The 10,215-nt window shown below is 47.9% G+C and overlaps 1 long non-coding RNA gene across 1 annotated transcript; it reads left to right on the top strand.

The window, feature by feature from the left end:
• Positions 1-1,965: 1,965 nt before the first annotated feature.
• LOC143824474 (uncharacterized) lies at positions 1,966-7,412 on the top strand. The gene is made up of 2 exons (XR_013226780.1): positions 1,966-2,240; positions 3,466-7,412. It is a non-coding gene; the product is annotated as an uncharacterized LOC143824474 (long non-coding RNA).
• The last annotated feature ends 2,803 nt before the right edge of the window (positions 7,413-10,215 follow it).

Here is a 10,215-nt window from a genome sequence, read left to right as displayed (position 1 = left end):
CAAAGGTTGCTATGCATAGGAAACCTCTGCTCATCTCTTGCCTTGACAAACCCATGACATGAGAACTTCAGTGGGATTGCCATAAACCAGCTGTGACTTGTGGGCTCTTCATCAGTATTATTTCCCCCTCCAATGGGGGTCCAAGACATCTTACCCCACTACTCTTCCTGCCCTGCATCCTCTTTCGAGGGAGGTCAGACTGAGTGCATGTGTCTGGGCCAAGGCCTCCCAGTAAAGGACCTTGGCAAAATGGTTGTTCCAGCTTGCATCTCCCAACTCTTAGACCATCCTGGATCTCACAGCATCTACAGACTATGAGAGGGAGGATTTGCACCCACCAGTGAGCAGCACGCCAATACACTGCCCATGTCTATTCTCTGTGAGTCCCAGGCAGCCACACTCGATACTAAGGGCATTTCTGCACCTTTTAAATGTAGTGAAATACTTATACCTTAGGCAGTCGTTATATTCCAGACCCTCCATTTCTTAAAATTTTATTTAATTTTATATACCGCCCTCCCCGAAGGCACAGGGCAGTTTACGTGAAACAACAAAAGATAACATCGCCAACATGCAGCGTCTGGACAGTAAAGGGTCGCGGCATTAGGAAGGTTGAGAACCACTGAATTAGACCATCCTTTCTCAATTTTTTTTACAGTTGAGAAACCCCTTTAAAACTAATTAGCGGGCATTGCGGGACCTTTAAAGCTTGAAGAAGGGGGATTGGCTGCCTGGCTTGATTGACAGGCGGAAGAGAGTCACGTCTTTCGCCATTTCCTGCAGCACTTGTGGAGGGTGAGAAGCGTAAACATTCGGCTAAGAAGAGCCAGACATTACAAAGGTGAGGAGGGGTCGGGAGGCGCGATTGTATTTAGCGTTATGCCATTTTTACCAATGTGCGGAAATGCCCTAAGCTCAGAAAAAAACAGTGTTTGGAGCAACAGAGAGGCCTGTTTTCTCAGCTATAAAATATATCACACATAAAAAGTGCTTAAAAATATGCAACATCCCTACCACAAAAAGACAACAATGCCTTTCTGGAAAGAACGAGCATTTTTTGCACCAAGAAATTTCTGCATAACGGAGAAACCCAGAGAGAAGGAAAGCCTTTAATGCCTCTACGCCGCTATCTGAAACCTACGCAAGACCCTCCAAGACCCCCAGTGCAGCCTGGCCCCCACCAGATGACCTAGACTGCGCTGCAACACCAACAACGGCGCGGAAAAGGCACACCGTGCCTCAAACAAGCGCCGTGTTGTAATCCCGCGCATCGTTTAGGCATTTACCTAACTCCGACGAAAGTGTAGGGGGCGCAATGTCATATTCTTGCCACAGGCGCAAACTTAGGCGGCTCCGGCTTCCAGATCGACCCCGGGAAGAAACACGCAGGCGGTCAATAGCTCGACCAACCACCTTGGCGTCCCCCTGTGGTCTCACCTCGATCCCGGGTTCGCTGGAGAACAAGCGGCGCGGCGACCAAACATGCTTAGGATCCGGTCGCCGAGAGTCGCCCATCCGCCCGCAGGGAGAAGCGGCGGGGGGCGCCCGGTCGAAACTTCGACCAACTTCAGCCCAGCCAGCCAGCGGAGGGGCACAGCCCCGCCCCGCCATGCACCGACCCCGGCGGCAAAGCCACATAAACGCCCACACAGCATCGCCCACAGCCCGGCCTTCCCCGACGCCCCTCGCTCTCGCCCCGGCCCCGACGCGCGGAAGTGCCAAGTCATGCCCCTCAGCGGGCGCCCAAGGGCGATCGCGGCCGCCGCACCACTGGCTGCCCCGCCTCGCACGGTCGCCCGCTCCAAGCGCCCCGTCTCGCCCCGGTCCTGCTCACCTGCAAAGGTGCAATTGCGGAAACGCCGCGTCCCGGGAGAGGGCGGCGGCGGCACTGAGCCGCGGCGCCTGCGGTGCTCTCCGGCTCCTGCGTGACGAGCGCCGGCCACCCAGCCCACGCCTCCAGCCCCGGCCGCGCCGAGCGACGCCCCTTCCGCCCACCAGAGCGGGCCGGGCCACGCTGGAGGAGGCGGGGCAGGCGGGAGCCCGTCTGGCTCGTCTGCAAACAGCCCCGGCGGGAGGCGAGACGCGCGGCTGCCGCAGGAAGACCCCTTGCAGACGGGCGGGCGGCTGGCGCAGACCGCAGGGACCGCTTCTTGCGCTTTCCAGCCTCCCGCCGGGCTGCGGGCTCTCTCTTGGTCGAAGGGGCGCCGCCCCGCCCTCCCCCTAAAGGCACAAATAAAGAGGTAAAAAGAATCGCGCTCCAGATCCTGTAGTCTTTGGCTCCGGAGCCGGCGGCACCGATGCACCGCGGGGCTTCACTTCGGAGTCGAGAGGCAGGAGGTCGAGCTGCGACGCCCCAAAACGGGTCCCCGGTGGGCCCAAGAACAGCCGATCTTCTCCTCCCACCCCCACCCCGTCCGGGTCCGGGTCCCAATTCCGCTGAAACGCAAACCCGCCTGGTGCCTACCGACGCCGGAGGGCTTATGGCGTTCAGACTGTTTCCCCGCCGCTTTTTCTTACAGTATGTTGTGCGGGAGGCTTCCGTCTAGGCGGACCTCATGAGCTTCGAGCGCCGGAGCCTGTGAGGATGCGACACCGGAGAGGCATGTTTTAGAGAGGAGTTATGACCTCACCTGCCATGCACGGCAGACCCAAAGGAATGGGGAGGGGAGGCATCGCTCCGGGAGGTGCACTGTGGTGAGGAATGCGCCACGGCACTCTCGCTGGCCTCCCTGCCCAAGTCCATCTGCTTGATTTCCATTTGAGAAATACATGTTTTCATCTGTTTCCTCGCTTTCAGAGCACAGAAGGGGTTTTTTTTGACAATTTTAAAGAAACTGTGTTATGCAATTTAAATTTTAATACTTTTTTAAAAAAATTGTAGAATTGTTAAATTGTAACCCGCCACGAGCCGGTTTCGGAAGTGGCGGGGAATAAATCGAAATAATTAATAAATAATAAATGTATTTTTTGGGGGGGGGGTCCTGCTGTGACCCACCCTGAGCCTTTTGGGGAAGGACGGGATAGAAATATTATATTACATTAACATTATTACATGAAATCAGCGTTTTTCAACTTTTTTTTTTACCGTTGAGAAACCCCTGGAACATCATGTACAGATGTGCCTACACTGAAAACACTTTGGAAGCCACCCAACTGCTAGCAGGCCCTCAGGAACTGCCACATCGACTTTGGCTGCTGGGTTTGCAGCTGCGGCGCTGCTAAGGTGGTGGAATTCCGTGGCACAGCACCACTAATTTCCTGAACCACTGTGAACTGCTGCTGCTCCAACATAACTCTGAGTTTTGCCAGGATAGGAGCCAGTCAGCTCTGTATTCTGATCCCCCCCCCCCCGTTGCTCTTAAATCAGATAGTGATCACTTCAAGGTTGCAAGGAAGTGTCATGAGTGACACTCACAACCCTATCGCTCATCCACTGTAACCTGACACCCCCTTATGCCTTCACAGATCCAGCCTCTGTTTAAAAATTTCCAAATATGGAGAACCCACCACCTCCCGAGGAAGCCTGTTCCACTGAGGAACCGCTCTGTCAGGAACTTCTTCCGGATGTTTAGGCGGAATTTCTTTTGAATTAATTTCATCCCGTTCGTTCTGGTCCATCCTTCTGGGGCAAGAGAGAATACCTCTGCTCATCCTCTATATCGGGGATCCCCAACCTTTTTATCACCGGGGACCACTCAACGCCAGGGACCACTCAGCGCCTTTTACTGAGGCCCAGTGGAGGGGGGGTAGTTTACTCCTCTATTCTCAACCACTGCCCTAACGCTCTCTGATCGCTATGGTAATGTTTAAACATCCCTTCAAAATAAGATACAGACACGCCACAACAATGAAGTGTGTTGTGAAGGGCCGGGGGGGGGGGGTGGAAGGCGTCCTTCAGGGCCCACCTCCAATTAGTTGAAGGACCACATGTGGTTCGCAGCCCACAGTTTGGGGATCGCTACTCTATATGGCACCCTTTTAAATACTTGGTTATCAAATCCCCTTTCAGTCATCTCAAGCTGGAAATCTTGTACAAATCGAGCAAGAAGAAACCTTCCAGAAAATCTAAGAAGACTGACGAATCAGTAACAACAAAGCACAGGAGAAGTTCTTGTTAGCTGCTCAGATTTCCAGTGCGGTCTCTGATTATTTCATTTTATCAGATTTTGGGAAAGTTCATTCCTGACCAATTTGTGTGCTCATAGAAATTTTTAAAATCAATTCAGGAAGAATATGTGCAGAAACATAAACTGAGTGTTCACTGAAGACAAACACACACAGCTGAATCTTTTCACTGCCACTGTTAATGTGAGCTGCCATCGGCGCATTCTCTCCCATACCAGTTCCAACAAACTGCTATATATTAAAGACTGTGAATAGTGATATATACAGTATCACACCACTGGGATTTCCCAGACTAGCTTTGCAGGTGTAACAAATCATTCTGAAGCAGATGGCTGGTTTGTGACTCAAATTATTATTATTTTCCTAGTTGCAGTTGTCAATTTCTTTTCATTCTCAGGTGTGGGATCAAGCTTAGCGCCTCCTGATATTTTCAGCGTGAGCACATTGCAAAGGTTAATGGGCAGCTTGGTAGCAACTTGAGCAGAAAATGGAAATCTAAACCCCTACGGTCCTGTCATAGAATTCTCAAGATGCATCACTGTTTTGTTAAGTATGGTTCAAATCCAAGGGTTTTTTTAATGTGGAATCTAAGGGGAGAGAACATTTATGTCTGTATTTATTTATTAAACCAATGGCACCTTTAAGACCAACAAAGACTTTCTTCAAGGCGTCAGCTTTTGTTTGCATGCACACTTCCTCAGGTATGTGCATCCACATGAGAGTGCATACCTTGAATAATTCTTTGTTGGTATTAAAGGTGCCATCAGACTCAAATTTGGCTGTACTACTTCAGACCAACATGGCTATCCACTTGAATGTATTTGTTAGACTAGCCAAAAAGCCCATTGCATAAGAAATGCAATGGGCGCCAGTGGGGGCTGTGATAGAGGGGGAGAGTGGGGGGAGGTGAAGCACCTTGCCGGGCCCCCCTCGTCGAGCACATGCCTCTGTGAGCCGGCGGGTGTGCTCGGAGGGCCGCAGGGAAGACCCTCCCATCCCCACACGCCCGCCGGCAAGCACGTAGGCTCGGCAGGCCACAGGGAGGGCCCTCCCGTCTCCCAGCCTCCTGGCAACCAAGCGTCCTCTCTGGGACCCGCTGAGCGCACCCACCACCTCTGCAGGGGTGTTGGTCTGAAGTAGTACAACAAAATTTGAGTCTGATGGCACCTTTAAGACGAAGAAAGAATTATTCAAATTTTAAATATTTAATATTACTATTAAAATAATCATAATATTTTAATAATAACATAATATAAAAATTATAATGGTGCTAATAGTTGGCTTGCCAGTGGATGAAATACATTTTTGACAAATCTTGGCCACAAGGATCCATCCCATGGACCGTGCTCATTTTTCCAGAACTGGGTTGAAAAGAGAGGAAGTGATGTGTGTCATCGCTATATTAACAACATTGTCTTTCAGATCTTCAGGTGGTTTCTCCCAGTGACTTCACATAGTCACTGGATGGAGGACAAGGTGAAACCTTGGCGTACCCCAAAGGCTAATGTTCCCAGGTAGAACAGAAATCCCCCTTCAATATTCTCTGGAACCTGTTCTATGACTTTACGCTTAGTGGGGGGAAACATATTGGTTGTTCCCAGCCCCAGGGAAGCACACCTAGCCTCAACCAGGGCCGGGGCCTTTTCTGTCCTGGCCCCTACCTGGTGGAATGAGCTCCCGGGAGAGCTGCAGGTTCTGCGGGATTTGGCAACATTCCGCAGGGCCTGTAAAACGGAGCTCTTCCACCAGGTCTACGGTTGAGGCTGGGGTCGGTGGAGTAGATCTATCCCCCCCCCCCCCCGGGACCTACAGCAGATATCATCCTTGCTCCATTTTCTCAGTGCCTTCGATTGTAGGGGGAGTGGGTTGTTGTCCACCATGTTATGAGTTTTAGACTCTTTTAATGGGGAGTTTTAATGGGATTTTTAAAAGACCACTGTGACCCACCACGAGCCTGCTGGGAAGTGGTGGGATATAAATCCAAACAATAAATAAATAAATAAATAAAAATATGTTGTCAAGGAAAACCCAGGAAGCCCAGTATAGTCTGTCTTGGTTGTCAAAGGGGATCCTTTCATTGTCACCGGCAGAAAAGTTGTTTGCATCCAATCCTCTGTTTTAATCACTGATTCTTTCTCCATGTTTTGTGTATTTTTTTATGTTCCCACACACAGACAAATTAGTCTCTAATTAACTGAAATGCCGAAATCAAATGATGGCACGTTGTCTTTTGAAGAATTTGGATGTTTTGGCCCAGGGTTATTTTTCTGTTCTTTCTGTTTGTTTGTAGCCTTCCAACTGCTTTGCAAATTGGAGTGACAAACCCTAGACTGAGTGGTTTTCTTTTCTCTCCACAAGACCAGACAGATAATCCTTTGAGTTATGTCAACACAAGGCGCTAATTGGTCCCTCAGCATAAATGACAGACATTTATTTCCCTTGAGGCCCCTGCATCCTATTACCTTTTCCAGCTCCAGAGCTGGCTCAAACAATCGGAAATAAATAGTTTTCCGTGAAATCTTGCCCTATATTGATTGCCTGTATTGTGAAGAATATTTGCCAGAGAACATTATTGGGTGTGAAGTAGACCACACTGCAAAATCAAACTGAGCAACAGTGATGAATAATACTCTACCCCAAATACATAAATATGGAGGAATTCCACTGTAAAATAAATGGTTTCAAGTAGGGCAAAATTGGAAAGATCTGTTCATATTCTCTCCTACGCAGAGTTACATCCGCCCTTAGAAACACGCAGCCCTTCTTAGGATTTCACTGTTAAAATCCAGTTTACTCTGTATGTATTACATTCTTATTGTACATTTTTAATATGTTGTGGCTGGGCTAGAACGTTTCTCTCATATGCCAATATTCTATTGATATGTAGTTTAATATGTTTGGAGGATCCAGATGAGAGAGAAGTTAAAAAAAAAACTGAATAGAATTGGCCTTTGGTAAAATCTAGTGGAAATCTCAAGGTATGAGATTATTCCACTATTGTATATATATATGAATTACATAGGTATCCTTTCTTGAAATATCTGTATAGTTATTTCTCTCAGAACTCCACCAGAGTGCTCCGGACCTGTTTGTACAGTTTACTGTATCACTCTTTATATTGTTTATTGTTACAACTACCTGTTATTAATATTGTATGGTTATTAATGTGTTATTGATTGTTTTATGTATTGTTCATAAGTTCCATGTAAACCGCCCTGAGCCTCCAGGGAGGGTGGTATGTAAATCAAATAAATAAAATAAAATAAATAAATAAGAAACTGTCAGAAGGCTGCAAATCTGTGTGCACTTTATTGAGAGTAAAAAATGAAGAATTCCTACTACTGAGTGAACATGCATAGCATCAGGGTAAATGGGGTTACAATGCAATCCTACATTTTTTTTTTGGTAGGAGTGACGTCCCATTGGCTTGGTGCAGCGGTTAAGAGCAGCAGCTTCTAACCTGGACTAGTCACAATTCCAATAGAGCCGTTCTCTCAAAGCAGTCCTGATACCACTGATCTAAGAGCCAGCATGATGTAGCGGTTAAAAAGAGGCAGCCTCTATTCTTGAGAACTGGGTTTGATGCCCCACTTCTCCACATGCAGCCAGTTAGGTGGCCTTGGGCTAGTCACAGTCCTGATAGATCTGTTCTCACACAGTAGCCCTATCAGGGCTTTCTCAACGCCACCTACCTCACAGGCTGTGTTGGGAGAGGAAGGGGAAAGAGTAAGCCACTTTGAGATGCCTTTGGGTAGTGAAAAGCAGGGTATAAAAAACAACTCTTCTTATAGACCTGTAAATGATGCTGAGCAGGTCTCCTTAGGATTGCTTTTGTACTCACTGACTTAAGGCCACCTAGTAGGTTAAGGTTACCAGTTCCAGTTTGGGAAATTCCTGCCTATTTGGGAGGATGGATATGGGGATAGTGAGGGGCTTTCCGCACAAGGACCAATTTTGCTGAATGTTTGCAGTATGCAGAAACGCTATATTAAATAGTGGAATTTTGTCATTCCATATACCTTTAATTCTAGTGGAATATCGAAGTCCCAGTAGCGTATTCATTCCTCACATGTTTCCGGTCTCACTGGAATCGCAACAAAGGAAGCTATATTTTTCCACACTTCTTCCCATCCCTGGCCGTCAATCAAACAGAACAGCCAATGAACTGTTGTGTTCGTGCTCCAGAAAAGCCCCTTTCCCTTTAAAAACTGTTTTTTAAAAAGCTGAAAACACCAGTAGCAACGAATATGTGTTCATTCATTGTCTCAGAAAGACCTTTTTTGCTGGCGTAGTAGCTGGCGCTTAACTGTTTACACGATCTTCAAGTTTAAAAAAAATTCCCCCCATGGGCGCGATTTGTGGCCAAAATTACGGGCAGTGTCGAACAGGGGGCTGTATTGTGCTTGGTAACTTTAAAGACATTTGCAATAGGGAGCTTTGTTTTACTCTTAAGCACTTCTGTGGACAGACTTTAGCCAGAGAAGCCTCGCTTGTTCATTGCTTTCCCCGGTCTAAGGGGGGGAAAATGGCGATCACTTCTCCAGAAGTTCGGGGGTGAGAGCGGGGGAGGGACATTCTTTCTACCGCTACATTGAGAACACACATGTCTTTCGCTGATGTGTTGCAGCTTGTGCTCAGAAGTGTAGCGGTTTTTTCAGGGACAATCCACTTTTCCCGATTTCCCGAAAAGCGCTACAACGAAGCAATTTTTGCAGGAGTGTTGCAGAAGTGTTGCAGATTGTGTATGTTGTCATGCGGAATGTTGAATTAGTAGGTAAGACTTCTGCTACATTTAAGTCGTGCAGAATGGCCCTGAGTCTTGGAGAGAAGAGGTAGTCCAGTAGAATATAATGGGCATAATGTCACTTCCAAAGGAGCCATTTTCTGTAGGGGACTCATCTCTGTAACCTGGAGACCAGTTGTAATTGTGAGAGATCTCCTGGTCTCACCTGGAGACCAATAACCCTATGTGGGTTCACAGTCTTAAAAGCGCAATCCCTGATCCTACAACAGTCGAAGGGTGGTCAATGTGATTTTTTAAAATATAATTGTTGTTTCCTATTTGTATGGACCTGTTTCATAATAGCTGCAGAATTAATCCTGCATGCTTTTGCAGGCTTCAGTTATGATAGATACATATTGAGTCCAAGATCCTAGCGAGGGGGTCAAATGACAGACAACGGTGGCAACTGGGCAATATTGGCTGTCCACAGGCCAAGTGATGGGCACCATGAATGATACGCCCATCACCCTTTCAAGTGGCCTCCCAGCAGCATGGCAGACATGAGAGTCAATGCTGTCACTGCCCATCGAGAGCTTGGTTTCAGAAGAGGAAGAAAAATAATTGGTGTTTATACCCTGCTTTTCACAACCAGAAGAAGTCTCAAAGTAGCTTACAATCGCCTTCCCTCCCTCTCCCCATAACAGACACCCTGTGAGGTAGGTGGGGCTGAGAGAGCTCTAAGATAATTGAAACTAGCCCAAGATCACCCAGCAGGCTGCATGTGAAACAGCAGGGAATCAAACCCAGCTCTCCAGAATAGAGTCTGCCACTCTTAACCACGACATCACGCTGGGTCTCAAGAAGAGCAGGGAGGTGTTGTGGGACAGCGGTTTCCTCAGGGGCAGTGCTATAGGTGGTCATATCTTGAGGGACTTGGGAATATTCAGCCTGGAGAAAAGGAGGTTGAGAGGGGACATGATAGCCCTCTTTAAGTATTTGAAAGGTTGTCATTTGGAGGAGGACAGGATGCTGTTCCCATTGGCTGCAGAGGAAAGGACACGCAGTAATGGGTTTAAACTACAAGTACAACGATATAGGCTAGATATCAGGAAAAAAAATTCACAGTCAGAGTACTTCAGCAGTGGAATGGGCTGCCTAAGGAGGTGGTGAGTTCCCCCTCACTGGCAGTCTTCAAGCAAAGGTTGGATACACACTTTTCTTGGATGCTTTAGGATGCTTTGGGCTGATCCTGCGTTGACTAGATGGCCTGTATGGCCCCTTCCAACTCTATGATTCTATGATCTAAATTGGGCCTTGCAGGTCACTAGGGAGTCCTTCATTCCCTGGCCAGGCAGAAGGGAGGAAAG

This window comes from Paroedura picta, chromosome 1 (genome assembly GCF_049243985.1).
Source record: "Paroedura picta isolate Pp20150507F chromosome 1, Ppicta_v3.0, whole genome shotgun sequence".
In the NCBI taxonomy this organism is placed as follows: Eukaryota; Metazoa; Chordata; class Lepidosauria; order Squamata; family Gekkonidae; genus Paroedura; species Paroedura picta.
This window is presented reverse-complemented; position numbering and strand designations above follow the sequence as displayed.